At 39.2% G+C, this 26,205-nt stretch overlaps 49 non-coding genes and 8 pseudogenes across 49 annotated transcripts; all 57 read right to left on the reverse strand.

Annotated features, from left to right (window-relative positions):
* Nucleotides 1-71: 71 nt before the first annotated feature.
* On the reverse strand, nt 72-190 carry LOC146039242 (5S ribosomal RNA). The gene has a single exon (XR_014462765.1). It is a non-coding gene; the product is annotated as a 5S ribosomal RNA (ribosomal RNA).
* Nucleotides 191-536: 346 nt separating this feature from the next.
* On the reverse strand, nt 537-655 carry LOC146040065 (5S ribosomal RNA). The gene has a single exon (XR_014463234.1). It is a non-coding gene; the product is annotated as a 5S ribosomal RNA (ribosomal RNA).
* A 346-nt stretch (nt 656-1,001) lies between these two features.
* LOC146038578 (5S ribosomal RNA) lies at nt 1,002-1,120 on the reverse strand. The gene has a single exon (XR_014462159.1). It is a non-coding gene; the product is annotated as a 5S ribosomal RNA (ribosomal RNA).
* A 345-nt stretch (nt 1,121-1,465) lies between these two features.
* Nucleotides 1,466-1,584, reverse strand: LOC146039412 (5S ribosomal RNA). The gene has a single exon (XR_014462919.1). It is a non-coding gene; the product is annotated as a 5S ribosomal RNA (ribosomal RNA).
* A 345-nt stretch (nt 1,585-1,929) lies between these two features.
* On the reverse strand, nt 1,930-2,038 carry LOC146039813 (5S ribosomal RNA; annotated as a pseudogene).
* Nucleotides 2,039-2,383: 345 nt separating this feature from the next.
* On the reverse strand, nt 2,384-2,502 carry LOC146040067 (5S ribosomal RNA). The gene has a single exon (XR_014463236.1). It is a non-coding gene; the product is annotated as a 5S ribosomal RNA (ribosomal RNA).
* Nucleotides 2,503-2,847: 345 nt separating this feature from the next.
* LOC146038868 (5S ribosomal RNA) lies at nt 2,848-2,966 on the reverse strand. Its single transcript, XR_014462423.1, has one exon. It is a non-coding gene; the product is annotated as a 5S ribosomal RNA (ribosomal RNA).
* Nucleotides 2,967-3,312: 346 nt separating this feature from the next.
* On the reverse strand, nt 3,313-3,431 carry LOC146038469 (5S ribosomal RNA). Its single transcript, XR_014462058.1, has one exon. It is a non-coding gene; the product is annotated as a 5S ribosomal RNA (ribosomal RNA).
* Nucleotides 3,432-3,776: 345 nt separating this feature from the next.
* LOC146040068 (5S ribosomal RNA) lies at nt 3,777-3,895 on the reverse strand. The gene has a single exon (XR_014463237.1). It is a non-coding gene; the product is annotated as a 5S ribosomal RNA (ribosomal RNA).
* A 345-nt stretch (nt 3,896-4,240) lies between these two features.
* Nucleotides 4,241-4,359, reverse strand: LOC146039542 (5S ribosomal RNA). Its single transcript, XR_014463039.1, has one exon. It is a non-coding gene; the product is annotated as a 5S ribosomal RNA (ribosomal RNA).
* Nucleotides 4,360-4,704: 345 nt separating this feature from the next.
* LOC146037796 (5S ribosomal RNA) lies at nt 4,705-4,823 on the reverse strand. Its single transcript, XR_014461441.1, has one exon. It is a non-coding gene; the product is annotated as a 5S ribosomal RNA (ribosomal RNA).
* A 345-nt stretch (nt 4,824-5,168) lies between these two features.
* On the reverse strand, nt 5,169-5,287 carry LOC146038732 (5S ribosomal RNA). The gene has a single exon (XR_014462299.1). It is a non-coding gene; the product is annotated as a 5S ribosomal RNA (ribosomal RNA).
* Nucleotides 5,288-5,632: 345 nt separating this feature from the next.
* On the reverse strand, nt 5,633-5,751 carry LOC146038026 (5S ribosomal RNA). Its single transcript, XR_014461652.1, has one exon. It is a non-coding gene; the product is annotated as a 5S ribosomal RNA (ribosomal RNA).
* Nucleotides 5,752-6,097: 346 nt separating this feature from the next.
* On the reverse strand, nt 6,098-6,216 carry LOC146039647 (5S ribosomal RNA; annotated as a pseudogene).
* Nucleotides 6,217-6,561: 345 nt separating this feature from the next.
* Nucleotides 6,562-6,680, reverse strand: LOC146037797 (5S ribosomal RNA). The gene has a single exon (XR_014461442.1). It is a non-coding gene; the product is annotated as a 5S ribosomal RNA (ribosomal RNA).
* Nucleotides 6,681-7,025: 345 nt separating this feature from the next.
* LOC146039190 (5S ribosomal RNA) lies at nt 7,026-7,144 on the reverse strand. Its single transcript, XR_014462718.1, has one exon. It is a non-coding gene; the product is annotated as a 5S ribosomal RNA (ribosomal RNA).
* Nucleotides 7,145-7,489: 345 nt separating this feature from the next.
* On the reverse strand, nt 7,490-7,608 carry LOC146038027 (5S ribosomal RNA). The gene has a single exon (XR_014461653.1). It is a non-coding gene; the product is annotated as a 5S ribosomal RNA (ribosomal RNA).
* A 346-nt stretch (nt 7,609-7,954) lies between these two features.
* Nucleotides 7,955-8,073, reverse strand: LOC146038076 (5S ribosomal RNA). Its single transcript, XR_014461698.1, has one exon. It is a non-coding gene; the product is annotated as a 5S ribosomal RNA (ribosomal RNA).
* A 345-nt stretch (nt 8,074-8,418) lies between these two features.
* Nucleotides 8,419-8,537, reverse strand: LOC146040069 (5S ribosomal RNA). The gene has a single exon (XR_014463238.1). It is a non-coding gene; the product is annotated as a 5S ribosomal RNA (ribosomal RNA).
* A 345-nt stretch (nt 8,538-8,882) lies between these two features.
* LOC146039257 (5S ribosomal RNA) lies at nt 8,883-9,001 on the reverse strand. Its single transcript, XR_014462779.1, has one exon. It is a non-coding gene; the product is annotated as a 5S ribosomal RNA (ribosomal RNA).
* A 242-nt stretch (nt 9,002-9,243) lies between these two features.
* LOC146037799 (5S ribosomal RNA) lies at nt 9,244-9,362 on the reverse strand. The gene has a single exon (XR_014461444.1). It is a non-coding gene; the product is annotated as a 5S ribosomal RNA (ribosomal RNA).
* Nucleotides 9,363-9,707: 345 nt separating this feature from the next.
* On the reverse strand, nt 9,708-9,826 carry LOC146037710 (5S ribosomal RNA). The gene has a single exon (XR_014461363.1). It is a non-coding gene; the product is annotated as a 5S ribosomal RNA (ribosomal RNA).
* Nucleotides 9,827-10,174: 348 nt separating this feature from the next.
* Nucleotides 10,175-10,293, reverse strand: LOC146038077 (5S ribosomal RNA). The gene has a single exon (XR_014461699.1). It is a non-coding gene; the product is annotated as a 5S ribosomal RNA (ribosomal RNA).
* Nucleotides 10,294-10,638: 345 nt separating this feature from the next.
* LOC146038630 (5S ribosomal RNA) lies at nt 10,639-10,757 on the reverse strand. Its single transcript, XR_014462206.1, has one exon. It is a non-coding gene; the product is annotated as a 5S ribosomal RNA (ribosomal RNA).
* Nucleotides 10,758-11,102: 345 nt separating this feature from the next.
* LOC146039259 (5S ribosomal RNA) lies at nt 11,103-11,221 on the reverse strand. The gene has a single exon (XR_014462780.1). It is a non-coding gene; the product is annotated as a 5S ribosomal RNA (ribosomal RNA).
* A 345-nt stretch (nt 11,222-11,566) lies between these two features.
* On the reverse strand, nt 11,567-11,685 carry LOC146037800 (5S ribosomal RNA). Its single transcript, XR_014461445.1, has one exon. It is a non-coding gene; the product is annotated as a 5S ribosomal RNA (ribosomal RNA).
* A 345-nt stretch (nt 11,686-12,030) lies between these two features.
* On the reverse strand, nt 12,031-12,149 carry LOC146038337 (5S ribosomal RNA). The gene has a single exon (XR_014461937.1). It is a non-coding gene; the product is annotated as a 5S ribosomal RNA (ribosomal RNA).
* Nucleotides 12,150-12,495: 346 nt separating this feature from the next.
* On the reverse strand, nt 12,496-12,614 carry LOC146040070 (5S ribosomal RNA). Its single transcript, XR_014463239.1, has one exon. It is a non-coding gene; the product is annotated as a 5S ribosomal RNA (ribosomal RNA).
* Nucleotides 12,615-12,960: 346 nt separating this feature from the next.
* Nucleotides 12,961-13,079, reverse strand: LOC146038050 (5S ribosomal RNA). Its single transcript, XR_014461674.1, has one exon. It is a non-coding gene; the product is annotated as a 5S ribosomal RNA (ribosomal RNA).
* Nucleotides 13,080-13,426: 347 nt separating this feature from the next.
* On the reverse strand, nt 13,427-13,545 carry LOC146038786 (5S ribosomal RNA). The gene has a single exon (XR_014462348.1). It is a non-coding gene; the product is annotated as a 5S ribosomal RNA (ribosomal RNA).
* Nucleotides 13,546-13,890: 345 nt separating this feature from the next.
* LOC146039897 (5S ribosomal RNA) lies at nt 13,891-13,996 on the reverse strand (annotated as a pseudogene).
* A 347-nt stretch (nt 13,997-14,343) lies between these two features.
* Nucleotides 14,344-14,462, reverse strand: LOC146037940 (5S ribosomal RNA). Its single transcript, XR_014461573.1, has one exon. It is a non-coding gene; the product is annotated as a 5S ribosomal RNA (ribosomal RNA).
* Nucleotides 14,463-14,808: 346 nt separating this feature from the next.
* LOC146038071 (5S ribosomal RNA) lies at nt 14,809-14,927 on the reverse strand. The gene has a single exon (XR_014461692.1). It is a non-coding gene; the product is annotated as a 5S ribosomal RNA (ribosomal RNA).
* Nucleotides 14,928-15,272: 345 nt separating this feature from the next.
* Nucleotides 15,273-15,391, reverse strand: LOC146040071 (5S ribosomal RNA). The gene has a single exon (XR_014463240.1). It is a non-coding gene; the product is annotated as a 5S ribosomal RNA (ribosomal RNA).
* A 345-nt stretch (nt 15,392-15,736) lies between these two features.
* LOC146040072 (5S ribosomal RNA) lies at nt 15,737-15,855 on the reverse strand. Its single transcript, XR_014463241.1, has one exon. It is a non-coding gene; the product is annotated as a 5S ribosomal RNA (ribosomal RNA).
* Nucleotides 15,856-16,200: 345 nt separating this feature from the next.
* LOC146039243 (5S ribosomal RNA) lies at nt 16,201-16,319 on the reverse strand. The gene has a single exon (XR_014462766.1). It is a non-coding gene; the product is annotated as a 5S ribosomal RNA (ribosomal RNA).
* A 346-nt stretch (nt 16,320-16,665) lies between these two features.
* On the reverse strand, nt 16,666-16,784 carry LOC146040073 (5S ribosomal RNA). The gene has a single exon (XR_014463242.1). It is a non-coding gene; the product is annotated as a 5S ribosomal RNA (ribosomal RNA).
* Nucleotides 16,785-17,130: 346 nt separating this feature from the next.
* LOC146038762 (5S ribosomal RNA) lies at nt 17,131-17,249 on the reverse strand. The gene has a single exon (XR_014462326.1). It is a non-coding gene; the product is annotated as a 5S ribosomal RNA (ribosomal RNA).
* A 346-nt stretch (nt 17,250-17,595) lies between these two features.
* On the reverse strand, nt 17,596-17,714 carry LOC146038051 (5S ribosomal RNA). The gene has a single exon (XR_014461675.1). It is a non-coding gene; the product is annotated as a 5S ribosomal RNA (ribosomal RNA).
* Nucleotides 17,715-18,061: 347 nt separating this feature from the next.
* Nucleotides 18,062-18,180, reverse strand: LOC146038770 (5S ribosomal RNA). Its single transcript, XR_014462334.1, has one exon. It is a non-coding gene; the product is annotated as a 5S ribosomal RNA (ribosomal RNA).
* Nucleotides 18,181-18,526: 346 nt separating this feature from the next.
* On the reverse strand, nt 18,527-18,645 carry LOC146039719 (5S ribosomal RNA; annotated as a pseudogene).
* Nucleotides 18,646-18,990: 345 nt separating this feature from the next.
* On the reverse strand, nt 18,991-19,096 carry LOC146039898 (5S ribosomal RNA; annotated as a pseudogene).
* A 347-nt stretch (nt 19,097-19,443) lies between these two features.
* Nucleotides 19,444-19,562, reverse strand: LOC146038787 (5S ribosomal RNA). The gene has a single exon (XR_014462349.1). It is a non-coding gene; the product is annotated as a 5S ribosomal RNA (ribosomal RNA).
* Nucleotides 19,563-19,907: 345 nt separating this feature from the next.
* LOC146039911 (5S ribosomal RNA) lies at nt 19,908-20,013 on the reverse strand (annotated as a pseudogene).
* A 347-nt stretch (nt 20,014-20,360) lies between these two features.
* Nucleotides 20,361-20,479, reverse strand: LOC146037941 (5S ribosomal RNA). The gene has a single exon (XR_014461574.1). It is a non-coding gene; the product is annotated as a 5S ribosomal RNA (ribosomal RNA).
* Nucleotides 20,480-20,825: 346 nt separating this feature from the next.
* LOC146040074 (5S ribosomal RNA) lies at nt 20,826-20,944 on the reverse strand. The gene has a single exon (XR_014463243.1). It is a non-coding gene; the product is annotated as a 5S ribosomal RNA (ribosomal RNA).
* A 345-nt stretch (nt 20,945-21,289) lies between these two features.
* LOC146040076 (5S ribosomal RNA) lies at nt 21,290-21,408 on the reverse strand. Its single transcript, XR_014463244.1, has one exon. It is a non-coding gene; the product is annotated as a 5S ribosomal RNA (ribosomal RNA).
* Nucleotides 21,409-21,753: 345 nt separating this feature from the next.
* Nucleotides 21,754-21,862, reverse strand: LOC146039820 (5S ribosomal RNA; annotated as a pseudogene).
* Nucleotides 21,863-22,207: 345 nt separating this feature from the next.
* Nucleotides 22,208-22,326, reverse strand: LOC146039245 (5S ribosomal RNA). Its single transcript, XR_014462768.1, has one exon. It is a non-coding gene; the product is annotated as a 5S ribosomal RNA (ribosomal RNA).
* A 346-nt stretch (nt 22,327-22,672) lies between these two features.
* LOC146038366 (5S ribosomal RNA) lies at nt 22,673-22,791 on the reverse strand. The gene has a single exon (XR_014461963.1). It is a non-coding gene; the product is annotated as a 5S ribosomal RNA (ribosomal RNA).
* A 346-nt stretch (nt 22,792-23,137) lies between these two features.
* Nucleotides 23,138-23,256, reverse strand: LOC146038579 (5S ribosomal RNA). Its single transcript, XR_014462160.1, has one exon. It is a non-coding gene; the product is annotated as a 5S ribosomal RNA (ribosomal RNA).
* A 345-nt stretch (nt 23,257-23,601) lies between these two features.
* On the reverse strand, nt 23,602-23,720 carry LOC146039413 (5S ribosomal RNA). The gene has a single exon (XR_014462920.1). It is a non-coding gene; the product is annotated as a 5S ribosomal RNA (ribosomal RNA).
* Nucleotides 23,721-24,065: 345 nt separating this feature from the next.
* Nucleotides 24,066-24,174, reverse strand: LOC146039814 (5S ribosomal RNA; annotated as a pseudogene).
* Nucleotides 24,175-24,519: 345 nt separating this feature from the next.
* LOC146039543 (5S ribosomal RNA) lies at nt 24,520-24,638 on the reverse strand. Its single transcript, XR_014463040.1, has one exon. It is a non-coding gene; the product is annotated as a 5S ribosomal RNA (ribosomal RNA).
* A 345-nt stretch (nt 24,639-24,983) lies between these two features.
* On the reverse strand, nt 24,984-25,102 carry LOC146038471 (5S ribosomal RNA). Its single transcript, XR_014462060.1, has one exon. It is a non-coding gene; the product is annotated as a 5S ribosomal RNA (ribosomal RNA).
* A 345-nt stretch (nt 25,103-25,447) lies between these two features.
* LOC146040077 (5S ribosomal RNA) lies at nt 25,448-25,566 on the reverse strand. Its single transcript, XR_014463245.1, has one exon. It is a non-coding gene; the product is annotated as a 5S ribosomal RNA (ribosomal RNA).
* Nucleotides 25,567-25,911: 345 nt separating this feature from the next.
* On the reverse strand, nt 25,912-26,030 carry LOC146039544 (5S ribosomal RNA). The gene has a single exon (XR_014463041.1). It is a non-coding gene; the product is annotated as a 5S ribosomal RNA (ribosomal RNA).
* Nucleotides 26,031-26,205: the final 175 nt, after the last annotated feature.

Genomic DNA, 26,205 nt, shown 5'->3' on the forward strand with positions numbered 1-26,205 from the left:
TGGCAATAAAAATAAAAAGTTTCCAATTTAAATAGCAAGAGAATAAAAACAATTTGCCATTAATGGGAAAAAACCTACAGCACCTGGTGTTCCCATGTGGTCTCCCACTCAAGTACTAACCAGGCCCAACACTGCTTAGCTTCCAAGATCAGACGAGATTGGGCGTATCCAATGTGGTATGCCTGTAGTTGAGATATTGGCACTTTTTTGCCCTCTTCTACTTCTATAACCAGGTAAGCGAATAAAAAAGTTTCCTAACTGTATTGCCTTACTGAAAAAAATCATGTGTTGGTAATGTAAAAAGACCTACAGGACATGATATTAGCAGGTGGTCTCAAATTAAACTACTAAAGAGGCTCAACACTGTTTAGCTGCCAAAAGCAGTTGGAATTGGGCCTAAACAGTGTGGTAAGTTTTTAGGTGATGGCTATTGTGTCTGTTTGACCTGTCCCAAATGTCTGTATTGGCAATAAAAAATAAAAAGTTTCCAATTTAAATAGCAAGAGAATAAAAACAATTTGCCATTAATGGGAAAAAACCTACAGCACCTGGTGTTCCCATGTGGTCTCCCACCCAAGTACTAACCAGGCCCAACACTGCTTAGCTTCCAAGATCAGACGAGATTGGGCGTATCCAATGTGGTATGGCTGTAGGTGAGATACCGGCACTTTTTTGCCCTCTTCTACTTCTATAACCAGGAAAGCTAATAAAAAAGTTTCCTAACTGTATTGCCTTACTGAAAAAAAATCATGCGTTGGTAATGTAAAAAGACCTACAGGACATGATATTAGCAGGTGGTCTCAAATTAAACTACTTAAGAGGCTCAACACTGTTTAGCTGCCAAAAGCAGTTGGAATTGGGCCTAAACAGTGTGGTAAGTTTTTAGGTGATGGCTATTGTGTCTGTTTGACCTCTTCCAAATGTCTGTACTGTCAATAAAGAGAAAAAAGTTTCCAATTTAAAAAGCTAGAGAATAAAAACAATTTGCCAGTAATGGGAAATACCTACAGCACCTGGTGTTCCCATGTGGTCTCCCACCCAAGTACTAACCAGGCCCAACACTGCTTAGCTTCCAAGATCAGACAAGATTGGGCGTATCCAATGTGGTATGGCTGTAGGTGAGATACTGGCACTTTTTTGCCCTCTTCTACTTCTATAACCAGGTAAGCTAATAAAAAAGTTTCCTAACTGTATTGCCTTACTGAAAAAAATCATGTGTTGGTAATGTAAAAAGACCTACAGGACATGATATTAGCATGTGGTCTCAAATTAAACTACTAAAGAGGCTCAACACTGTTTAGCTGCCAAAAGCAGTTGGAATTGGGCCTAAACAGTGTGGTACGTTTTTAGGTGATGGCTATTGTGTCTGTTTGACCTGTCCCAAATGTCTGTATTGGCAATAAAAATAAAAAGTTTCCAATTTAAATAGCAAGAGAATAAAAACAATTTGCCATTAATGGGAAAAAACCTACAGCACCTGGTGTTCCCATGTGGTCTCCCACCCAAGTACTAACCAGGCCCAACACTGCTTTGTTTCCAAGATCAGACGAGATTGGGCGTATCCAATGTGGTATGGCTGTAGTTGAGATAACGGCACTTTTTTGCAATCTTCTACTTCTATAACCAGGTAAGCTAATAAAAAAGTTTCCTAACTGTATTGTCTTACTGAAAAAAATCATGTGTTGGTAATGTAAAAAGACCTACAGGACATGATATTAGCAGGTGGTCTCAAATTAAACTACTAAAGAGGCTCAACACTGTTTAGCTGCCAAAAGCAGTTGGAATTGGGCCTAAACAGTGTGGTAAGTTTTTAGGTGATGGCTATTGTGTCTGTTTGACCTCTTCCAAATATCTGTACTGTCAATAAAGAGAAAAAAGTTTCCAATTTAAAAAGCTAGAGAATAAAAACAATTTGCCAGTAATGGGAAATACCTACAGCACCTGGTGTTCCCATGTGGTCTCCCACCCAAGTACTAACCAGGCCCAACACCGCTTAGCTTCCAAGATCAGGCGTATCCAATGTGGTATGGCTGTAAGTGAGATACAGGCACTTTTTTGCCCTCTTCTACTTCTATAACCAGGTAAGCTAATAAAAAAGTTTCCTAACTATATTGGCTTACTGAAAAAAATCATGTGTTGGTAATGTAAAAAGACCTACAGGACATGATATTAGCAGGTGGTCTCAAATTAAACAACTAAAGAGGCTCAACACTGTTTAGCTCCGAAAAGCAGTTGGAATTGGGCCTAAACAGTGTGGTAAGTTTTTAGGTGATGGCTATTGTGTCTGTTTGACCTGTCCCAAATGTCTGTATTGGCAATAAAAATAAATAGTTTCCAATTTAAATAGCAAGAGAATAAAAACAATTTGCCATTAATGGGAAAAAACCTACAGCACCTGGTGTTCCCATGTGGTCTCCCACCCAAGTACTAACCAGGCCCAACACTGCTTAGCTTCCAAGATCAGACGAGATTGGGCGTATCCAATGTGGTATGGCTGTAGGTGAGATACTGCCACTGTTTTGCCCTCTTCTACTTCTATAACCAGGTAAGCTAATAAAAAAGTTTCCTAACTGTATTGCCTTACTGAAAAAAATCATGTGTTGGTAATGTAAAAAGACCTACAGGACATGATATTAGCAGGTGGTCTCAAATTAAACTACTAAAGAGGCTCAACACTGTTTAGCTGCCAAAAGCAGTTGGAATTGGGCCTAAACAGTGTGGTAAGTTTTTAGGTGATGGCTATTGTGTCTGTTTGACCTGTCCCAAATGTCTGTATTGGCAATAAAAATAAAAAGTTTCCAATTTAAATAGCAAGAGAATAAAAACAATTTGCCATTAATGGGAAAAAACCTACAGCACCTGGTGTTCCCATGTGGTCTCCCACCCAAGTACTAACCAGTCCCAACACTGCTTAGCTTCCAAGATCAGACGAGATTGGGCGTATCCAATGTGGTATGGCTGTAGGTGAGATACTGGCACTTTTTTGCCCTCTTCTACTTCTATAACCAGGTAAGCTAATAAAAAAGTTTCCTAACTGTATTGCCTTACTGAAAAAAAATCATGTGTTGGTAATGTAAAAAGACCTACAGGACATGATATTAGCAGGTGGTCTCAAATTAAACTACTAAAGAGGCTCAACACTGTTTAGCTGATAAAAGTAGTTGGAATTGGGCCTAAACAGTGTGGTAAGTTTTTAGGTGATGGCTATTGTGTCTGTTTGACCTGTCCCAAATGTCTGTATTGGCAATAAAAATAAAAAGTTTCCAATTTAAATAGCAAGAGAATAAAAACAATTTGCCATTAATGGGAAAAAACCTACAGCACCTGGTGTTCCCATGTGGTCTCCCACCCAAGTACTAACCAGGCCCAACACTGCTTAGCTTCCAAGATCAGACGAGATTGGTCGTATCCAATGTGGTATGGCTGTAGGTGAGATACCGGCACTTTTTTGCCCTCTTCTACTTCTATAACCAGGAAAGCTAATAAAAAAGTTTCCTAACTGTATTGCCTTACTGAAAAAAATCATGTGTTGGTAATGTAAAAAGACCTACAGGACATGATATTAGCAGGTGGTCTCAAATTAAACTACTTAAGAGGCTCAACACTGTTTAGCTGCCAAAAGCAGTTGGAATTGGGCCTAAACAGTGTGGTAAGTTTTTAGGTGATGGCTATTGTGTCTGTTTGACCTCTTCCAAATGTCTGTACTGTCAATAAAGAGAAAAAAGTTTCCAATTTAAAAAGCTGGAGAATAAAAACAATTTGCCAGTAATGGGAAAAACCTACAGCACCTGGTGTTCCCATGTGGTCTCCCACCCAAGTACTAACCAGGCCCAACACTGCTTAGCTTCCAAGATCAGACGAGATTGGGCGTATCCAATGTGGTATGGCTGTAGGTGAGAAACAGGCACTTTTTTGCCATCTTCTACTTCTATAACCAGGTAAGCTAATAAAAAAGTTTTCTAACTATGTTGGCTTACTGAAAAAAATTATGTGTTGGTAATGTAAAAAGACCTACAGGACATGATATTAGCAGGTGGTCTCAAATTAAACTACTAAAGAGGCTCAACACTGTTTAGCTCCCAAAAGCAGTTGGAATTGGGCCTAAACAGTGTGGTAAGTTTTTAGGTGATGGCTATTGTGTCTGTTTGACCTGTCCCAAATGTCTGTATTGGCAATAAAAATAAAAAGTTTCCAACTTAAATAGCAAGAGAATAAAAACAATTTGCCATTAATGGGAAAAAACCTACAGCACCTGGTGTTCCCATGTGGTCTAACACCCAAGTACTAACCAGGCCCAACACTGCTTAGCTTCCAAGATCAGACGAGATTGGGCGTATCCAATGTGGTATGGCTGTAGTTGAGATACCGGCACTTTTTTGCCCTCTTCTACTTCTATAACCAGGTAAGCTAATAAAAAAGTTTCCTAACTGTATTGTCTTACTGAAAAAAATCATGTGTTGGTAATGTAAAAAGACCTACAGGACATGATATTAGCAGGTGGTCTCAAATTAAACTACTAAAGAGGCTCAACACTGTTTAGCTGCCAAAAGCAGTTGGAATTGGGCCTAAACAGTGTGGTAAGTTTTTAGGTGATGGCTATTGTGTCTGTTTGACCTCTTCCAAATGTCTGTACTGTCAATAAAGAGAAAAAAGTTTTCAATTTAAAAAGCTAGAGAATAAAAACAATTTGCCAGTAATGGGAAAAACCTACAGCACCTGGTGTTCCCATGTGGTCTCCCACCCAAGTACTAACCAGGCCCAACACTGCTTAGCTTCCAAGATCAGACGAGATTGGGCGTATCCAATGTGGTATGGCTGTAAGTGAGATACAGGCACTTTTTTGCCCTCTTCTACTTCTATAACCAGGTAAGCTATTAAAAAAGTTTCCTAAATATATTGGCTTACTGAAAAAAATCATGTGTTGGTAATGTAAAAAGACCTACAGGACATGATATTAGCAGGTGGTCTCAAATTAAACTACTAAAGAGGCTCAACACTGTTTAGCTCCGAAAAGCAGTTGGAATTGGGCCTAAACAGTGTGGTAAGTTTTTAGGTGATGGCTATTGTGTCTGTTTGACCTGTCCCAAATGTCTGTATTGGCAATAAAAATAAAAAGTTTCCAATTTAAATAGCAAGAGAATAAAAACAATTTGCCATTAATGGGAAAAAACCTACAGCACCTGGTGTTCCCATGTGGTCTCCCACCCAAGTACTAACCAGGCCAAACACTGCTTAGCTTCCAAGATCAGACGAGATTGGGCGTATCCAATGTGGTATGGCTGTAGGTGAGATACTGGCACTTTTTTGCCCTCTTCCACTTCTATAACCAGGTAAGCTAATAAAAAAGTTTCCTAACTGTATTGCCTTACTGAAAAAAATCATGTGTTGGTAATGTAAAAAGACCTACAGGACATGATATTAGCATGTGGTCTCAAATTAAACTACTAAAGAGGCTCAACACTGTTTAGCTGCCAAAAGCAGTTGGAATTGGGCCTAAACAGTGTGGTAAGTTTTTAGGTGATGGCTATTGTGTCTGTTTGACCTGTCCCAAATGTCTGTATTGGCAATAAAAATAAAAAGTTTCCAATTAAAATAGCAAGAGAATAAAAACAATTTGCCATTAATGGGAAAAAACCTACAGCACCTGGTGTTCCCATGTGGTCTCCCACCCAAGTACTAACCAGGCCCAACACTGCTTAGCTTCCAAGATCAGACGAGATTGGGCGTATCCAATGTAGTATGGCTGTAGGTGAGATACCGGCACTTTTTTGCCCTCTTCTACTTCTATAACCAGGAAAGCTAATAAAAAAGTTTCCTAACTGTATTGCCTTACTGAAAAAAATCATGCGTTGACAATGTAAAAAGACCTACAGGACATGATATTAGCAGGTGGTCTCAAATTAAACTACTTAAGAGGCTCAACACTGTTTAGCTGCCAAAAGCAGTTGGAATTGGGCCTAAACAGTGTGGTAAGTTTTTAGGTGATGGCTATTGTGTCTGTTTGACCTCTTCCAAATGTCTGTACTGTCAATAAAGAGAAAAAAGTTTCCAATTTAAAAAGCTAGAGAATAAAAACAATTAGCCATTAATGGGAAAAAACCTACAGCACCTGGTGTTCCCATGTGGTCTAACACCCAAGTACTAACCAGGCCCAACACTGCTTAGCTTCCAAGATCAGACGAGATTGGGCGTATCCAATATGGTATGGCTGTAGTTGAGATACCGGCACTTTTTTGCCCTCTTCTACTTCTATAACCAGGTAAGCTAATAAAAAAGTTTCCTAACTGTATTGTCTTACTGAAAAAAATCATGTGTTGGTAATGTAAAAAGACCTACAGGACATGATATTAGCAGGTGGTCTCAAATTAAACTACTAAAGAGGCTCAACACTGTTTAGCTGCCAAAAGCAGTTGGAATTGGGCCTAAACAGTGTGGTAAGTTTTTAGGTGATGGCTATTGTGTCTGTTTGACCTCTTCCAAATGTCTGTACTGTCAATAAAGAGAAAAAAGTTTCCAATTTAAAAAGCTAGAGAATAAAAACAATTTGCCAGTAATGGGAAAAACCTACAGCACCTGGTGTTCCCATGTGGTCTCCCACCCAAGTACTAACCAGGCCCAACACTGCTTAGCTTCCAAGATCAGACGAGATTGGGCGTATCCAATGTGGTATGGCTGTAAGTGAGATATAGGCACTTTTTTGCCCTCTTCTACTTCTATAACCAGGTAAGCTATTAAAAAAGTTTCCTAAATATATTGGCTTACTGAAAAAAATCATGTGTTGGTAATGTAAAAAGACCTACAGGACATGATATTAGCAGGTGGTCTCAAATTAAACTACTAAAGAGGCTCAACACTGTTTAGCTCCGAAAAGCAGTTGGAATTGGGCCTAAACAGTGTGGTAAGTTTTTAGGTGATGGCTATTGTGTCTGTTTGACCTGTCCCAAATGTCTGTATTGGCAATAAAAATAAAAAGTTTCCAATTTAAATAGCAAGAGAATAAAAACAATTTGCCATTAATGGGAAAAAACCTACAGCACCTGGTGTTCCCATGTGGTCTCCCACCCAAGTACTAACCAGGCCAAACACTGCTTAGCTCCCAAGATCAGACGAGATTGGGCGTATCCAATGTGGTATGGCTGTAGGTGAGATACTGGCACTTTTTTGCCCTCTTCTACTTCTATAACCAGGTATGCTAATAAAAAAGTTTCCTAACTGTATTGCCTTACTGAAAAAAATCATGTGTTGGTAATGTAAAAAGACCTACAGGACATGATATTAGCATGTGGTCTCAAATTAAACTACTAAAGAGGCTCAACACTGTTTTGCTGCCAAAAGCAGTTGGAATTGGGCCTAAACAGTGTGGTAAGTTTTTAGGTGATGGCTATTGTGTCTGTTTGACCTGTCCCAAATGTCTGTATTGGCAATAAAAATAAAAAGTTTCCAATTAAAATAGCAAGAGAATAAAAACAATTTGCCATTAATGGGAAAAAACCTACAGCACCTGGTGTTCCCATGTGGTCTCCCACCCAAGTACTAACCAGGCCCAACACTGCTTAGCTTCCAAGATCAGACGAGATTGGGCGTATCCAATGTAGTATGGCTGTAGGTGAGATACCGGCACTTTTTTGCCCTCTTCTACTTCTATAACCAGGAAAGCTAATAAAAAAGTTTCCTAACTGTATTGCCTTACTGAAAAAAATCATGCGTTGACAATGTAAAAAGACCTACAGGACATGATATTAGCAGGTGGTCTCAAATTAAACTACTTAAGAGGCTCAACACTGTTTAGCTGCCAAAAGCAGTTGGAATTGGGCCTAAACAGTGTGGTAAGTTTTTAGGTGATGGCTATTGTGTCTGTTTGACCTCTTCCAAATATCTGTACTGTCAATAAAGAGAAAAAAGTTTCCAATTTAAAAAGCTAGAGAATAAAAACAATTTGCCATTAATGGGAAAAAACCTACAGCACCTGGTGTTCCCATGTGGTCTCCCACCCAAGTACTAACCAGGCCCAACACTGCTTAGCTTCCAAGATCAGACGAGATTGGGCGTATCCAATGTGGTACGGCTGTAGGTGAGATACCGGCACTTTTTTGCCCTCTTCTACTTCTATAACCAGGAAAGCTAATAAAAAAGTTTCCTAACTGTATTGCCTTACTGAAAAAAATCATGTGTTGGTAATGTAAAAAGACCTACAGGACATGATATTAGCAGGTGGTCTCAAATTAAACTACTTAAGAGGCTCAACACTATTTAGCTGCCAAAAGCAGTTGGAATTGGGCCTAAACAGTGTGGTAAGTTTTTAGGTGATGGCTATTGTGTCTGTTTGACCTGTCCCAAATGTCTGTACTGTCAATAAAGAGAAAAAAGTTTCCAATTTAAAAAGCTGGAGAATAAAAACAATTTGCCAGTAATGGGAAAAACCTACAGCACCTGGTGTTCCCATGTGGTCTCCCACCCAAGTACTAACCAGGCCCAACACTGCTTAGCTTCCAAGATCAGACGAGATTGGGCGTATCCAATGTGGTATGGCTGTAGGTGAGATACAGGCACTTTTTTGCCATCTTCTACTTCTATAACCAGGTAAGCTAATAAAAAAGTTTCCTAACTATATTGGCTTACTGAAAAAAATTATGTGTTGGTAATGTAAAAAGACCTACAGGACATGATATTAGCAGGTGGTCTCAAATTAAACTACTAAAGAGGCTCAACACTGTTTAGCTCCCAAAAGCAGTTGGAATCGGGCCTAAACAGTGTGGTAAGTTTTTAGGTGATGGCTATTGTGTCTGTTTGACCTGTCCCAAATGTCTGTATTGGCAATAAAAATAAAAAGTTTCCAATTTAAATAGCAAGAGAATAAAAACAATTTGCCATTAATGGGAAAAATCCTACAGCACCTGGTGTTCCGATGTGGTCTCCCACCCAAGTACTAACCAGGCCCAACACTGCTTAGCTTCCAAGATCAGACGAGATTGGGCGTATCCAATGTGGTATGGCTGTAGTTGAGATACAGGCACTTTTTTGCCCTCTTCTACTTCTATAACCAGGTAAACTAATAAAAAAGTTTCCTAACTGTATTGTCTTACTGAAAAAAATCATGTGTTGGTAATGTAAAAAGACCTACAGGACATGATATTAGCAGGTGGTCTCAAATTAAACTACTAAAGAGGCTCAACACTGTTTAGCTGCCAAAAGCAGTTGGAATTGGGCCTAAACAGTGTGGTAAGTTTTGCCAGTAATGGGAAAAACCTACAGCACCTGGTGTTCCCATGTGGTCTCCCACCCAAGTACTAACCAGGCCCAACACTGCTTAGCTTCCAAGATCAGACGAGATTGGGCGTATCCAATGTGGTATGGCTGTAAGTGAGATACAGGCACTTTTTTGCCCTCTTCTACTTCTATAACCAGGTAAGCTCATAAAAAAGTTTCCTAACTATATTGGCTTACTGAAAAAAATCATGTGTTGGTAATGTAAAAAGACCTACAGGACATGATATTAGCAGGTGGTCTCAAATTAAACTACTAAAGAGGCTCAACACTGTTTAGCTCCGAAAAGCAGTTGGAATTGGGCCTAAACAGTGTGGTAAGTTTTTAGGTGATGGCTATTGTGTCTGTTTGACCTGTCCCAAATGTCTGTATTGGCAATAAAAATAAAAAGTTTCCAATTTAAATAGCAAGAGAATAAAAACAATTTGCCATTAATGGGAAAAAACCTACAGCACCTGGTGTTCCCATGTGGTCTCCCACCCAAGTACTAACCAGGCCCAACACTGCTTAGCTTCCAAGATCAGACGTGATTGGGCGTATCCAATGTGGTATGGCTGTAGGTGAGATACCGGCACTTTTTTGCCCTCTTCTACTTCTATAACCAGGAAAGCTAATAAAAAAGTTTCCTAACTGTATTGCCTTACTGAAAAAAAATCATGCGTTGGTAATGTAAAAAGACCTACAGGACATGATATTAGCAGGTGGTCTCAAATTAAACTACTTAAGAGGCTCAACACTGTTTAGCTGCCAAAAGCAGTTGGAATTGGGCCTAAACAGTGTGGTAAGTTTTTAGGTGATGGCTATTGTGTCTGTTTTACCTCTTCCAAATGTCTGTACTGTCAATAAAGAGAAAAAAGTTTCCAATTTAAAAAGCTAGAGAATAAAAACAATTTGCCATTAATGGGAAAAAAACCTACAGCACCTGGTGTTCCCATGTGGTCTCCCACCCAAGTACTAACCAGGCCCAACACTGCTTAGCTTCCAAGATCAGACGAGATTGGGCGTATCCAATGTGGTACGGCTGTAGGTGAGATACCGGCACTTTTTTGCCCTCTTCTACTTCTATAACCAGGAAAGCTAATAAAAAAGTTTCCTAACTGTATTAGCTTACTGAAAAAAATCATGTGTTGGTAATGTAAAAAAACCTACAGGACATGATATTAGCAGGTGGTCTCAAATTAAACTACTTAAGAGGCTCAACACTATTTAGCTGCCAAAAGCAGTTAGAATTGGGCCTAAACAGTGTGGTAAGTTTTTAGGTGATGGCTATTGTGTCTGTTTGACCTGTCCCAAATGTCTGTACTGTCAATAAAGAGAAAAAAGTTTCCAATTTAAAAAGCTGGAGAATAAAAACAATTTGCCAGTAATGGGAAAAACCTACAGCACCTGGTGTTCCCATGTGGTCTCCCACCCAATTACTAACCAGGCCCAACACTGCTTAGCTTCCAAGATCAGACGAGATTGGGCGTATCCAATGTGGTATGGCTGTAGGTGAGATACAGGCACTTTTTTGCCATCTTCTACTTCTATAACCAGGTAAGCTAATAAAAAAGTTTCCTAACTATATTGGCTTACTGAAAAAAATTATGTGTTGGTAATGTAAAAAGACCTACAGGACATGATATTAGCAGGTGGTCTCAAATTAAACTACTAAAGAGGCTCAACACTGTTTAGCTCCCAAAAGCAGTTGGAATCGGGCCTAAACAGTGTGGTAAGTTTTTAGGTGATGGCTATTGTGTCTGTTTGACCTGTCCCAAATGTCTGTATTGGCAATAAAAATAAAAAGTTTCCAATTTAAATAGCAAGAGAATAAAAACAATTTGCCATTAATGGGAAAAATCCTACAGCACCTGGTGTTCCGATGTGGTCTCCCACCCAAGTACTAACCAGGCCCAACACTGCTTAGCTTCCAAGATCAGACGAGATTGGGCGTATCCAATGTGGTATGGCTGTAGTTGAGATACAGGCACTTTTTTGCCCTCTTCTACTTCTATAACCAGGTAAACTAATAAAAAAGTTTCCTAACTGTATTGTCTTACTGAAAAAAATCATGTGTTGGTAATGTAAAAAGACCTACAGGACATGATATTAGCAGGTGGTCTCAAATTAAACTACTAAAGAGGCTCAACACTGTTTAGCTGCCAAAAGCAGTTGGAATTGGGCCTAAACAGTGTGGTAAGTTTTTAGGTGATGGCTATTGTGTCTGTTTGACCTCTTCCAAATGTCTGTACTGTCAATAAAGAGAAAAAAGTTTCCAATTTAAAAAGCTAGAGAATAAAAACAATTTGCCAGTAATGGGAAAAACCTACAGCACCTGGTGTTCCCATGTGGTCTCCCACCCAAGTACTAACCAGGCCCAACACTGCTTAGCTTCCAAGATCAGACGAGATTGGGCGTATCCAATGTGGTATGGCTGTAAGTGAGATACAGGCACTTTTTTGCCCTCTTCTACTTCTATAACCAGGTAAGCTCATAAAAAAGTTTCCTAACTATATTGGCTTACTGAAAAAAATCATGTGTTGGTAATGTAAAAAGACCTACAGGACATGATATTAGCAGGTGGTCTCAAATTAAACTACTAAAGAGGCTCAACACTGTTTAGCTCCGAAAAGCAGTTGGAATTGGGCCTAAACAGTGTGGTAAGTTTTTAGGTGATGGCTATTGTGTCTGTTTGACCTGTCCCAAATGTCTGTATTGGCAATAAAAATAAAAAGTTTCCAATTTAAATAGCAAGAGAATAAAAACAATTTGCCATTAATGGGAAAAAACCTACAGCACCTGGTGTTCCCATGTGGTCTCCCACCCAAGTACTAACCAGGCCCAACACGGCTTAGCTTCCAAGATCAGACGAGATTGGGCGTATCCAATGTGGTATGGCTGTAGGTGAGATACCGGCACTTTTTTGCCCTCTTCTACTTCTATAACCAGGAAAGCTAATAAAAAAGTTTCCTAACTGTATTGCCTTACTGAAAAAAAATCATGCGTTGGTAATGTAAAAAGACCTACAGGACATGATATTAGCAGGTGGTCTCAAATTAAACTACTTAAGAGGCTCAACACTGTTTAGCTGCCAAAAGCAGTTGGAATTGGGCCTAAACAGTGTGGTAAGTTTTTAGGTGATGGCTATTGTGTCTGTTTGACCTCTTCCAAATGTCTGTACTGTCAATAAAGAGAAAAAAGTTTCCAATTTAAAAAGCTAGAGAATAAAAACAATTTGCCAGTAATGGGAAAAACCTACAGCACCTGGTGTTCCCATGTGGTCTCCCACCCAAGTACTAACCAGGCCCAACACTGCTTAGCTTCCAAGATCAGACGAGATTGGGCGTATCCAATGTGGTATGGCTGTAGGTGAGATACAGGCACTTTTTTGCCCTCTTCTACTTCTATAACCAGGTAAGCTAATAAAAAAGTTTCCTAACTATATTGGCTTACTGAAAAAAAATCATGTGTTGGTAATGTAAAAAGACCTACAGGACATGATATTAGCAGGTGGTCTCAAATTAAACTACTAAAGAGGCTCAACACTGTTTAGCTGCCAAAAGCAGTTGGAATTGGGCCTAAACAGTGTGGTAAGTTTTTAGGTGATGGCTATTGTGTCTGTTTGACCTCTTCCAAATGTCTGTACTGTCAATAAAGAGAAAAAAGTTTCCAATTTAAAAAGCTAGAGAATAAAAACAATTTGACAGTAATGGGAAAAACCTACAGCACCTGGTGTTCCCATGTGGTCTCCCACCCAAGTACTAACCAGGCCCAACACTGCTTAGCTTCCAAGATCAGACGAGACTGGGCGTATCCAATGTGGTATGGCTGTAGGTGAGATACAGGCACTTTTTTTCCCTCTTCTACTTCTATAACCAGGTAAGCTAATAAAAAAGTTTCCTAACTATATTGGCTTACTGAAAAAAAATCATGTGTTGGTAATGTAAAAAGACCTACAGGACATGATATTAGCAGTTGGTCTCAAATTAAACTACTAAAGAGGCTCAACACTGTTTAGCTCCCAAAAGCAGTTGGAATTGGGCCTAAACAGTGTGGTAAGTTTTTAGGTGATGGCTATTGTGTCTGTTTGACCTGTCCCAAATGTCTGTATTGGCAATAAAAAATAAAAAGTTTTCAATTTAAATAGCAAGAGAATAAAAACAATTTGCCATTAATGGGAAAAAACCTACAGCACCTGGTGTTCCCATGTGGTCTCCCACCCAAGTACTAAACAGGCCCAACACTGCTTAGCTTCCAAGATCAGACGAGATTGGGCGTATCCAATGTGGTATAGCTGTAGATGACATACTGGCACTTTTTTGCCCTCTTCTACTTCTATAACCAGGTAAGCGAATAAAAAAGTTTCCTAACTGTATTGCCTTACTGAAAAAAATCATGTGTTGGTAATGTAAAAAGACCTACAGGACATGATATTAGCAGGTGGTCTCAAATTAAACTACTAAAGAGGCTCAACACTGTTTAGCTGCCAAAAGCAGTTGGAATTGGGCCTAAACAGTGTGGTAAGTTTTTAGGTGATGGCTATTGTGTCTGTTTGACCTCTTCCAAATGTCTGTACTGTCAATAAAGAGAAAAAAGTTTCCAATTTAAAAAGCTAGAGAATATAAACAATTTGCCAGTAATGGGAAAAACCTACAGCATGTGGTCTCCCACCCAAGTACTAACCAGGCCCAACACTGCTTAGCTTCCAAGATCAGACGAGATTGGGCGTATCCAATGTGGTATGGCTGTAGGTGAGATACAGGCACTTTTTTGCCCTCTTCTACTTCTATAACCAGGTAAGCTAATAAAAAAGATTCCTAACTATATTGGCTTACTGAAAAAAATCATGTGTTGGTAATGTAAAAAGACCTACAGGACATGATATTAGCAGGTGGTCTCAAATTAAACTACTAAAGAGGCTCAACACTGTTTAGCTCCCAAAAGCAGTTGGAATTGGGCCTAAACAGTGTGGTAAGTTTTTAGGTGATGGCTATTGTGTCTGTTTGACCTGTCCCAAATGTCTGTATTGGCAATAAAAAATAAAAAGTTTTTTAATTTAAATAGTAAGAGAATAAAAACAATTTGCCATTAATGGGAAAAAACCTACAGCACCTGGTGTTCCCATGTGGTCTCCCACCCAAGTACTAAACAGGCCCAACACTGCTTAGCTTCCAAGATCAGACGAGATTGGGCGTATCCAATGTGGTATGGCTGTAGGTGAGATACTGGCACTTTTTTGCCCTCTTCTACTTCTATAACCAGGTAAGCGAATAAAAAAGTTTCCTAACTGTATTGCCTTACTGAAAAAAATCATGTGTTGGTAATGTAAAAAGACCTACAGGACATGATATTAGCACGTGGTCTCAAATTAAACTACTAAAGAGGCTCAACACTGTTTAGCTCCCAAAAGCAGTTGGAATTGGGCCTAAACAGTGTGGTAAGTTTTTAGGTGATGGCTATTGTGTCTGTTTGACCTGTCCCAAATGTCTGTATTGGCAATAAAAAATAAAAAGTTTCCAATTTAAATAGCTAGAGAATAAAAACAATTTGCCATTAATGGGAAAAAACCTACAGCACCTGGTGTTCCCATGTGGTCTCCCACCCAAGTACTAACCAGGCCCAACACTGCTTAGCTTCCAAGATCAGACGAGATTGGGCGTATCCAATGTGGTAAGGCTGTAGGTGAGATACTGGCACTTTTTTGCCCTCTTCTACTTCTATAACCAGGTAAGCTAATAAAACAGTTTCCTAACTGTATTGCCTTACTGAAAAAAATCATGTGTTGGTAATGTAAAAAGACCTACAGGACATGATATTAGCATGTGGTCTCAAATTAAACTACTAAAGAGGCTCAACACTGTTTAGCTGCCAAAAGCAGTTGGAATTGGGCCTAAACAGTGTGGTAAGTTTTTAGGTGATGGCTATTGTGTCTGTTTGACCTGTCCCAAATGTCTGTATTGGCAATAAAAATAAAAAGTTTCCAATTTAAATAGCAAGAGAATAAAAACAATTAGCCATTAATGGGAAGAAACCTACAGCACCTGGTGTTCCCATGTGGTCTCCCACCCAAGTACTAACCAGGCCCAACACTGCTTAGCTTCCAAGATCAGACGAGATTGGGCGTATCCAATGTGGTATGGCTGTAGGTGAGATACCGGCACTTTTTTGCAATCTTCTACTTCTATAACCAGGAAAGCTAATAAAAAAGTTTCCTAACTGTATTGCCTTACTGAAAAAAAACATGTGTTGGTAATGTAAAAAGACCTACAGGACATGATATTAGCAGGTGGTCTCAAATTAAACTACTTAAGAGGCTCAACACTGTTTAGCTGCCAAAAGCAGTTGGAATTGGGCCTAAACAGTGTGGTAAGTTTTTAGGTGATAGCTATTGTGTCTGTTTGACCTCTTCCAAATGTCTGTACTGTCAATAAAGAGAAAAAAGTTTCCAATTTAAAAAGCTAGAGAATATAAACAATTTGCCAGTAATGGGAAAAACCTACAGCACCTGGTGTTCCCATGTGGTCTCCCACCCAAGTACTAACCAGGCCCAACACTGCTTAGCTTCCAAGATCAGACGAGATTGGGCGTATCCAATGTGGTATGGCTGTAGGTGAGATACAGGCAATTTTTTGCCATCTTCTACTTCTATAACCAGGTAAGCTAATAAAAAAGTTTCCTAACTATATTGGCTTACTGAAAAAAATCATGTGTTGGTAATGTAAAAAGACCTACAGGACATGATATTAGCAGGTGGTCTCAAATTAAACTACTAAAGAGGCTCAACACTGTTTAGCTCCCAAATGCAGTTGGAATTGGGCCTAAACAGTGTGGTAAGTTTTTAGGTGATGGCTATTGTGTCTGTTTGACCTGTCCCAAATGTCTGTATTGGCAATAAAAATAAAAAGTTTCCAATTTAAATAGCAAGAGAATAAAAACAATTTGCCATTAATGGGAAAAAACCTACAGCACCTGGTGTTCCCATGTGGTCTCCCACTCAAGTACTAACCAGGCCCAACACTGCTTAGCTTCCAAGATCAGACGAGATTGGGCGTATCCAATGTGGTATGCCTGTAGTTGAGATATTGGCACTTTTTTGCCCTCTTCTACTTCTATAACCAGGTAAGCGAATAAAAAAGTTTCCTAACTGTATTGCCTTACTGAAAAAAATCATGTGTTGGTAATGTAAAAAGACCTACAGGACATGATATTAGCAGGTGGTCTCAAATTAAACTACTAAAGAGGCTCAACACTGTTTAGCTGCCAAAAGCAGTTGGAATTGGGCCTAAACAGTGTGGTAAGTTTTTAGGTGATGGCTATTGTGTCTGTTTGACCTGTCCCAAATGTCTGTATTGGCAATAAAAAATAAAAAGTTTCCAATTTAAATAGCAAGAGAATAAAAACAATTTGCCATTAATGGGAAAAAACCTACAGCACCTGGTGTTCCCATGTGGTCTCCCACCCAAGTACTAACCAGGCCCAACACTGCTTAGCTTCCAAGATCAGACGAGATTGGGCGTATCCAATGTGGTATGGCTGTAGGTGAGATACCGGCACTTTTTTGCCCTCTTCTACTTCTATAACCAGGAAAGCTAATAAAAAAGTTTCCTAACTGTATTGCCTTACTGAATAAAAATCATGCGTTGGTAATGTAAAAAGACCTACAGGACATGATATTAGCAGGTGGTCTCAAATTAAACTACTTAAGAGGCTCAACACTGTTTAGCTGCCAAAAGCAGTTGGAATTGGGCCTAAACAGTGTGGTAAGTTTTTAGGTGATGGCTATTGTGTCTGTTTGACCTCTTCCAAATGTCTGTACTGTCAATAAAGAGAAAAAAGTTTCCAATTTAAAAAGCTAAAGAATAAAAACAATTTGCCAGTAATGGGAAAAACCTACAGCACCTGGTGTTCCCATGTGGTCTCCCACCCAAGTACTAACCAGGCACAACACTGCTTAGCTTCCAAGATCAGACGAGATTGGGCGTATCCAATGTGGTATGGCTGTAGGTGAGATACAGGCACTTTTTTGCCCTCTTCTACTTCTATAACCAGGTAAGCTAATAAAAAAGTTTCCTAACTATATTGGCTTACTGAAAAAAAATCATGTGTTGGTAATGTAAAAAGACCTACAGGACATGATATTAGCAGGTGGTCTCAAATTAAACTACTAAAGAGGCTCAACACTGTTTAGCTGCCAAAAGCAGTTGGAATTGGGCCTAAACAGTGTGGTAAGTTTTTAGGTGATGGCTATTGTGTCTGTTTGACCTCTTCCAAATGTCTGTACTGTCAATAAAGAGAAAAAAGTTTCCAATTTAAAAAGCTAGAGAATAAAAACAATTTGCCAGTAATGGGAAAAACCTACAGCACCTGGTGTTCCCATGTGGTCTCCCACCCAAGTACTAACCAGGCCCAACACTGCTTAGCTTCCAAGATCAGACGAGACTGGGCGTATCCAATGTGGTATGGCTGTAGGTGAGATACAGGCACTTTTTTTCCCTCTTCTACTTCTATAACCAGGTAAGCTAATAAAAAAGTTTCCTAACTATATTGGCTTACTGAAAAAAAATCATGTGTTGGTAATGTAAAAAGACCTACAGGACATGATATTAGCAGTTGTTCTCAAATTAAACTACTAAAGAGGCTCAACACTGTTTAGCTCCCAAAAGCAGTTGGAATTGGGCCTAAACAGTGTGGTAAGTTTTTAGGTGATGGCTATTGTGTCTGTTTGACCTGTCCCAAATGTCTGTATTGGCAATAAAAAATAAAAAGTTTTCAATTTAAATAGCAAGAGAATAAAAACAATTTGCCATTAATGGGAAAAAACCTACAGCACCTGGTGTTCCCATGTGGTCTCCCACCCAAGTACTAAACAGGCCCAACACTGCTTAGCTTCCAAGATCAGACGAGATTGGGCGTATCCAATGTGGTATGGCTGTAAATGACATACTGGCACTTTTTTGCCCTCTTCTACTTCTATAACCAGGTAAGCGAATAAAAAAGTTTCCTAACTGTATTGCCTTACTGAAAAAAATCATGTGTTGGTAATGTAAAAAGACCTACAGGACATGATATTAGCAGGTGGTCTCAAATTAAACTACTAAAGAGGCTCAAAACTGTTTAGCTCCCAAAAGCAGTTGGAATTGGGCCTAAACAGTGTGGTAAGTTTTTAGGTGATGGCTATTGTGTCTGTTTGACCTGTCCCAAATGTCTGTATTGGCAATAAAAAATAAAAAGTTTCCAATTTAAATAGCTAGAGAATAAAAACAATTTGCCATTAATGGGAAAAAACCTACAGCACCTGGTGTTCCCATGTGGTCTCCCACCCAAGTACAAACCAGGCCCAACACTGTTTTGTTTCCAAGATCAGACGAGATTGGGCGTATCCAATGTGGTATGGCTTTAGGTGAGATACTGGCACTTTTTTGCCCTCTTCTACTTCTATAACCAGGAAAGCTAATAAAAAAGTTTCCTAACTGTATTGCCTTACTGAAAAAAATCATGTGTTGGTAATGTAAAAAGACCTACAGGACATGATATTAGCAGGTGGTCTTAAATTAAACTACTTAAGAGGCTCAACACTCTTTAGCTGCCAAAAGCAGTTGGAATTGGGCCTAAACAGTGTGGTAAGTTTTTAGGTGATGGCTATTGTGTCTGTTTGACCTCTTCCAAATGTCTGTACTGTCAATAAAGAGAAAAAAGTTTCCAATTTAAAAAGCTAGAGAATATAAACAATTTGCCAGTAATGGGAAAAACCTACAGCATGTGGTCTCCCACCCAAGTACTAACCAGGCCCAACACTGCTTAGCTTCCAAGATCAGACGAGATTGGGCGTATCCAATGTGGTATGGCTGTAGGTGAGAGACAGGCACTTTTTTGCCCTCTTCTACTTCTATAACCAGGTAAGCTAATAAAAAAGATTCCTAACTATATTGGCTTACTGAAAAAAATCATGTGTTGGTAATGTAAAAAGACCTACAGGACATGATATTAGCAGGTGGTCTCAAATTAAACTACTAAAGAGGCTCAACACTGTTTAGCTCCCAAAAGCAGTTGGAATTGGGCCTAAACAGTGTGGTAAGTTTTTAGGTGATGGCTATTGTGTCTGTTTGACCTGTCCCAAATGTCTGTATTGGCAATAAAAAATAAAAAGTTTTTTAATTTAAATAGCAAGAGAATAAAAACAATTTGCCATTAATGGGAAAAAACCTACAGCACCTGGTGTTCCCATGTGGTCTCCCACCCAAGTACTAAACAGGCCCAACACTGCTTAGCTTCCAAGATCAGACGAGATTGGGCGTATCCAATGTGGTATAGCTGTAGATGACATACTGGCACTTTTTTGCCCTCTTCTACTTCTATAACCAGGTAAGCGAATAAAAAAGTTTCCTAACTGTATTGCCTTACTGAAAAAAATCATGTGTTGGTAATGTAAAAAGACCTACAGGACATGATATTAGCAGGTGGTCTCAAATTAAACTACTAAAGAGGCTCAACACTGTTTAGCTGCCAAAAGCAGTTGGAATTGGGCCTAAACAGTGTGGTAAGTTTTTAGGTGATGGCTATTGTGTCTGTTTGACCTCTTCCAAATGTCTGTACTGTCAATAAAGAGAAAAAAGTTTCCAATTTAAAAAGCTAGAGAATATAAACAATTTGCCAGTAATGGGAAAAACCTACAGCATGTGGTCTCCCACCCAAGTACTAACCAGGCCCAACACTGTTTAGCTTCCAAGATCAGACGAGATTGGGCGTATCCAATGTGGTATGGCTGTAGGTGAGATACAGGCACTTTTTTGCCCTCTTCTACTTCTATAACCAGGTAAGCTAATAAAAAAGATTCCTAACTATATTGGCTTACTGAAAAAAATCATGTGTTGGTAATGTAAAAAGACCTACAGGACATGATATTAGCAGGTGGTCTCAAATTAAACTACTAAAGAGGCTCAACACTGTTTAGCTCCCAAAAGCAGTTGGAATTGGGCCTAAACAGTGTGGTAAGTTTTTAGGTGATGGCTATTGTGTCTGTTTGACCTGTCCCAAATGTCTGTATTGGCAATAAAAAATAAAAAGTTTTTTAATTTAAATAGTAAGAGAATAAAAACAATTTGCCATTAATGGGAAAAAACCTACAGCACCTGGTGTTCCCATGTGGTCTCCCACCCAAGTACTAAACAGGCCCAACACTGCTTAGCTTCCAAGATCAGACGAGATTGGGCGTATCCAATGTGGTATGGCTGTAGGTGAGATACTGGCACTTTTTTGCCCTCTTCTACTTCTATAACCAGGTAAGCGAATAAAAAAGTTTCCTAACTGTATTGCCTTACTGAAAAAAATCATGTGTTGGTAATGTAAAAAGACCTACAGGACATGATATTAGCACGTGGTCTCAAATTAAACTACTAAAGAGGCTCAACACTGTTTAGCTCCCAAAAGCAGTTGGAATTGGGCCTAAACAGTGTGGTAAGTTTTTAGGTGATGGCTATTGTGTCTGTTTGACCTGTCCCAAATGTCTGTATTGGCAATAAAAAATAAAAAGTTTCCAATTTAAATAGCTAGAGAATAAAAACAATTTGCCATTAATGGGAAAAAACCTACAGCACCTGGTGTTCCCATGTGGTCTCCCACCCAAGTACTAACCAGGCCCAACACTGCTTAGCTTCCAAGATCAGACGAGATTGGGCGTATCCAATGTGGTATGGCTGTAGGTGAGATACTGGCACTTTTTTGCCCTCTTCTACTTCTATAACCAGGTAAGCTAATAAAACAGTTTCCTAACTGTATTGCCTTACTGAAAAAAATCATGTGTTGGTAATGTAAAAAGACCTACAGGACATGATATTAGCATGTGGTCTCAAATTAAACTACTAAAGAGGCTCAACACTGTTTAGCTGCCAAAAGCAGTTGGAATTGGGCCTAAACAGTGTGGTAAGTTTTTAGGTGATGGCTATTGTGTCTGTTTGACCTGTCCCAAATGTCTGTATTGGCAATAAAAATAAAAAGTTTCCAATTTAAATAGCAAGAGAATAAAAACAATTAGCCATTAATGGGAAGAAACCTACAGCACCTGGTGTTCCCATGTGGTCTCCCACCCAAGTACTAACCAGGCCCAACACTGCTTAGCTTCCAAGATCAGACGAGATTGGGCGTATCCAATGTGGTATGGCTGTAGGTGAGATACCGGCACTTTTTTGCAATCTTCTACTTCTATAACCAGGAAAGCTAATAAAAAAGTTTCCTAACTGTATTGCCTTACTGAAAAAAAACATGTGTTGGTAATGTAAAAAGACCTACAGGACATGATATTAGCAGGTGGTCTCAAATTAAACTACTTAAGAGGCTCAACACTGTTTAGCTGCCAAAAGCAGTTGGAATTGGGCCTAAACAGTGTGGTAAGTTTTTAGGTGATAGCTATTGTGTCTGTTTGACCTCTTCCAAATGTCTGTACTGTCAATAAAGAGAAAAAAGTTTCCAATTTAAAAAGCTAGAGAATATAAACAATTTGCCAGTAATGGGAAAAACCTACAGCACCTGGTGTCCCCATGTGGTCTCCCACCCAAGTACTAACCAGGCCCAACACTGCTTAGCTTCCAAGATCAGGCGTATCCAATGTGGTATGGCTGTAGGTGAGATACAGGCACTTTTTTGCCATCTTCTACTTCTATAACCAGGTAAGCTAATAAAAAAGTTTCCTAACTATATTGGCTTACTGAAAAAAATCATGTGTTGGTAATGTAAAAAGACCTACAGGACATGATATTAGCAGGTGGTCTCAAATTAAACTACTAAAGAGGCTCAACACTGTTTAGCTCCCAAATGCAGTTGGAATTGGGCCTAAACAGTGTGGTAAGTTTTTAGGTGATGGCTATTGTGTCTGTTTGACCTGTCCCAAATGTCTGTATTGGCAATAAAAATAAAAAGTTTCCAATTTAAATAGCAAGAGAATAAAAACAATTTGCCATTAATGGGAAAAAACCTACAGCACCTGGTGTTCCCATGTGGTCTCCCACTCAAGTACTAACCAGGCCCAACACTGCTTAGCTTCCAAGATCAGACGAGATTGGGCGTATCCAATGTGGTATGCCTGTAGTTGAGATATTGGCACTTTTTTGCCCTCTTCTACTTCTATAACCAGGTAAGCGAATAAAAAAGTTTCCTAACTGTATTGCCTTACTGAAAAAAATCATGTGTTGGTAATGTAAAAAGACCTACAGGACATGATATTAGCAGGTGGTCTCAAATTAAACTACTAAAGAGGCTCAACACTGTTTAGCTGCCAAAAGCAGTTGGAATTGGGCCTAAACAGTGTGGTAAGTTTTTAGGTGATGGCTATTGTGTCTGTTTGACCTGTCCCAAATGTCTGTATTGGCAATAAAAAATAAAAAGTTTCCAATTTAAATAGCAAGAGAATAAAAACAATTTGCCATTAATGGGAAAAAACCTACAGCACCTGGTGTTCCCATGTGGTCTCCCACCCAAGTACTAACTAGGCCCAACACTGCTTAGCTTCCAAGATCAGACGAGATTGGGCGTATCCAATGTGGTATGGCTGTAGGTGAGATACCGGCACTTTTTTGCCCTCTTCTACTTCTATAACCAGGAAAGCTAATAAAAAAGTTTCCTAACTGTATTGCCTTACTGAAAAAAAATCATGCGTTGGTAATGTAAAAAGACCTACAGGACATGATATTAGCAGGTGGTCTCAAATTAAACTACTTAAGAGGCTCAACACTGTTTAGCTGCCAAAAGCAGTTGGAATTGGGCCTAAACAGTGTGGTAAGTTTTTAGGTGATGGCTATTGTGTCTGTTTGACCTCTTCCAAATGTCTGTACTGTCAATAAAGAGAAAAAAGTTTCCAATTTAAAAAGCTAGAGAATAAAAACAATTTGCCAGTAATGGGAAATACCTACAGCACCTGGTGTTCCCATGTGGTCTCCCACCCAAGTACTAACCAGGCCCAACACTGCTTAGCTTCCAAGATCAGACAAGATTGGGCGTATCCAATGTGGTATGGCTGTAGGTGAGATACTGGCACTTTTTTGCCCTCTTCTACTTCTATAACCAGGTAAGCTAATAAAAAAGTTTCCTAACTGTATTGCCTTACTGAAAAAAATCATGTGTTGGTAATGTAAAAAGACCTACAGGACATGATATTAGCATGTGGTCTCAAATTAAACTACTAAAGAGGCTCAACACTGTTTAGCTGCCAAAAGCAGTTGGAATTGGGCCTAAACAGTGTGGTACGTTTTTAGGTGATGGCTATTGTGTCTGTTTGACCTGTCCCAAATGTCTGTATTGGCAATAAAAATAAAAAGTTTCCAATTTAAATAGCAAGAGAATAAAAACAATTTGCCATTAATGGGAAAAAACCTACAGCACCTGGTGTTCCCATGTGGTCTCCCACCCAAGTACTAACCAGGCCCAACACTGCTTTGTTTCCAAGATCAGACGAGATTGGGCGTATCCAATGTGGTATGGCTGTAGTTGAGATAACGGCACTTTTTTGCAATCTTCTACTTCTATAACCAGGTAAGCTAATAAAAAAGTTTCCTAACTGTATTGTCTTACTGAAAAAAATCATGTGTTGGTAATGTAAAAAGACCTACAGGACATGATATTAGCAGGTGGTCTCAAATTAAACTACTAAAGAGGCTCAACACTGTTTAGCTGCCAAAAGCAGTTGGAATTGGGCCTAAACAGTGTGGTAAGTTTTTAGGTGATGGCTATTGTGTCTGTTTGACCTCTTCCAAATATCTGTACTGTCAATAAAGAGAAAAAAGTTTCCAATTTAAAAAGCTAGAGAATAAAAACAATTTGCCAGTAATGGGAAATACCTACAGCACCTGGTGTTCCCATGTGGTCTCCCACCCAAGTACTAACCAGGCCCAACACCGCTTAGCTTCCAAGATCAGGCGTATCCAATGTGGTATGGCTGTAAGTGAGATACAGGCACTTTTTTGCCCTCTTCTACTTCTATAACCAGGTAAGCTAATAAAAAAGTTTCCTAACTATATTGGCTTACTGAAAAAAATCATGTGTTGGTAATGTAAAAAGACCTACAGGACATGATATTAGCAGGTGGTCTCAAATTAAACAACTAAAGAGGCTCAACACTGTTTAGCTCCGAAAAGCAGTTGGAATTGGGCCTAAACAGTGTGGTAAGTTTTTAGGTGATGGCTATTGTGTCTGTTTGACCTGTCCCAAATGTCTGTATTGGCAATAAAAATAAATAGTTTCCAATTTAAATAGCAAGAGAATAAAAACAATTTGCCATTAATGGGAAAAAACCTACAGCACCTGGTGTTCCCATGTGGTCTAACACCCAAGTACTAACCAGGCCCAACACTGCTTAGCTTCCAAGATCAGACGAGATTGGGCGTATCCAATGTGGTATGGCTGTAGTTGAGATACCGGCACTTTTTTGCCCTCTTCTACTTCTATAACCAGGTAAGCTAATAAAAAAGTTTCCTAACTGTATTGTCTTACTGAAAAAAATCATGTGTTGGTAATGTAAAAAGACCTACAGGACATGATATTAGCAGGTGGTCTCAAATTAAACTACTAAAGAGGCTCAACACTGTTTAGCTGATAAAAGTAGTTGGAATTGGGCCTAAACAGTGTGGTAAGTTTTTAGGTGATGGCTATTGTGTCTGTTTGACCTGTCCCAAATGTCTGTATTGGCAATAAAAATAAAAAGTTTCCAATTTAAATAGCAAGAGAATAAAAACAATTTGCCATTAATGGGAAAAAACCTACAGCACCTGGTGTTCCCATGTGGTCTCCCACCCAAGTACTAACCAGGCCCAACACTGCTTAGCTTCCAAGATCAGACGAGATTGGTCGTATCCAATGTGGTATGGCTGTAGGTGAGATACCGGCACTTTTTTGCCCTCTTCTACTTCTATAACCAGGAAAGCTAATAAAAAAGTTTCCTAACTGTATTGCCTTACTGAAAAAAATCATGTGTTGGTAATGTAAAAAGACCTACAGGACATGATATTAGCAGGTGGTCTCAAATTAAACTACTTAAGAGGCTCAACACTGTTTAGCTGCCAAAAGCAGTTGGAATTGGGCCTAAACAGTGTGGTAAGTTTTTAGGTGATGGCTATTGTGTCTGTTTGACCTCTTCCAAATGTCTGTACTGTCAATAAAGAGAAAAAAGTTTCCAATTTAAAAAGCTGGAGAATAAAAACAATTTGCCAGTAATGGGAAAAACCTACAGCACCTGGTGTTCCCATGTGGTCTCCCACCCAAGTACTAACCAGGCCCAACACTGCTTAGCTTCCAAGATCAGACGAGATTGGGCGTATCCAATGTGGTATGGCTGTAGGTGAGAAACAGGCACTTTTTTGCCATCTTCTACTTCTATAACCAGGTAAGCTAATAAAAAAGTTTCCTAACTATGTTGGCTTACTGAAAAAAATTATGTGTTGGTAATGTAAAAAGACCTACAGGACATGATATTAGCAGGTGGTCTCAAATTAAACTACTAAAGAGGCTCAACACTGTTTAGCTCCCAAAAGCAGTTGGAATTGGGCCTAAACAGTGTGGTAAGTTTTTAGGTGATGGCTATTGTGTCTGTTTGACCTGTCCCAAATGTCTGTATTGGCAATAAAAATAAAAAGTTTCCAACTTAAATAGCAAGAGAATAAAAACAATTTGCCATTAATGGGAAAAAACCTACAGCACCTGGTGTTCCCATGTGGTCTAACACCCAAGTACTAACCAGGCCCAACACTGCTTAGCTTCCAAGATCAGACGAGATTGGGCGTATCCAATGTGGTATGGCTGTAGTTGAGATACCGGCACTTTTTTGCCCTCTTCTACTTCTATAACCAGGTAAGCTAATAAAAAAGTTTCCTAACTGTATTGTCTTACTGAAAAAAATCATGTGTTGGTAATGTAAAAAGACCTACAGGACATGATATTAGCAGGTGGTCTCAAATTAAACTACTAAAGAGGCTCAACACT

The sequence above is a fragment of the Crinia signifera genome, chromosome 9, assembly GCF_055691185.1.
Source record: "Crinia signifera chromosome 9, ASM5569118v1, whole genome shotgun sequence".
NCBI lineage: Eukaryota > Metazoa > Chordata > Amphibia > Anura > Myobatrachidae > Crinia > Crinia signifera.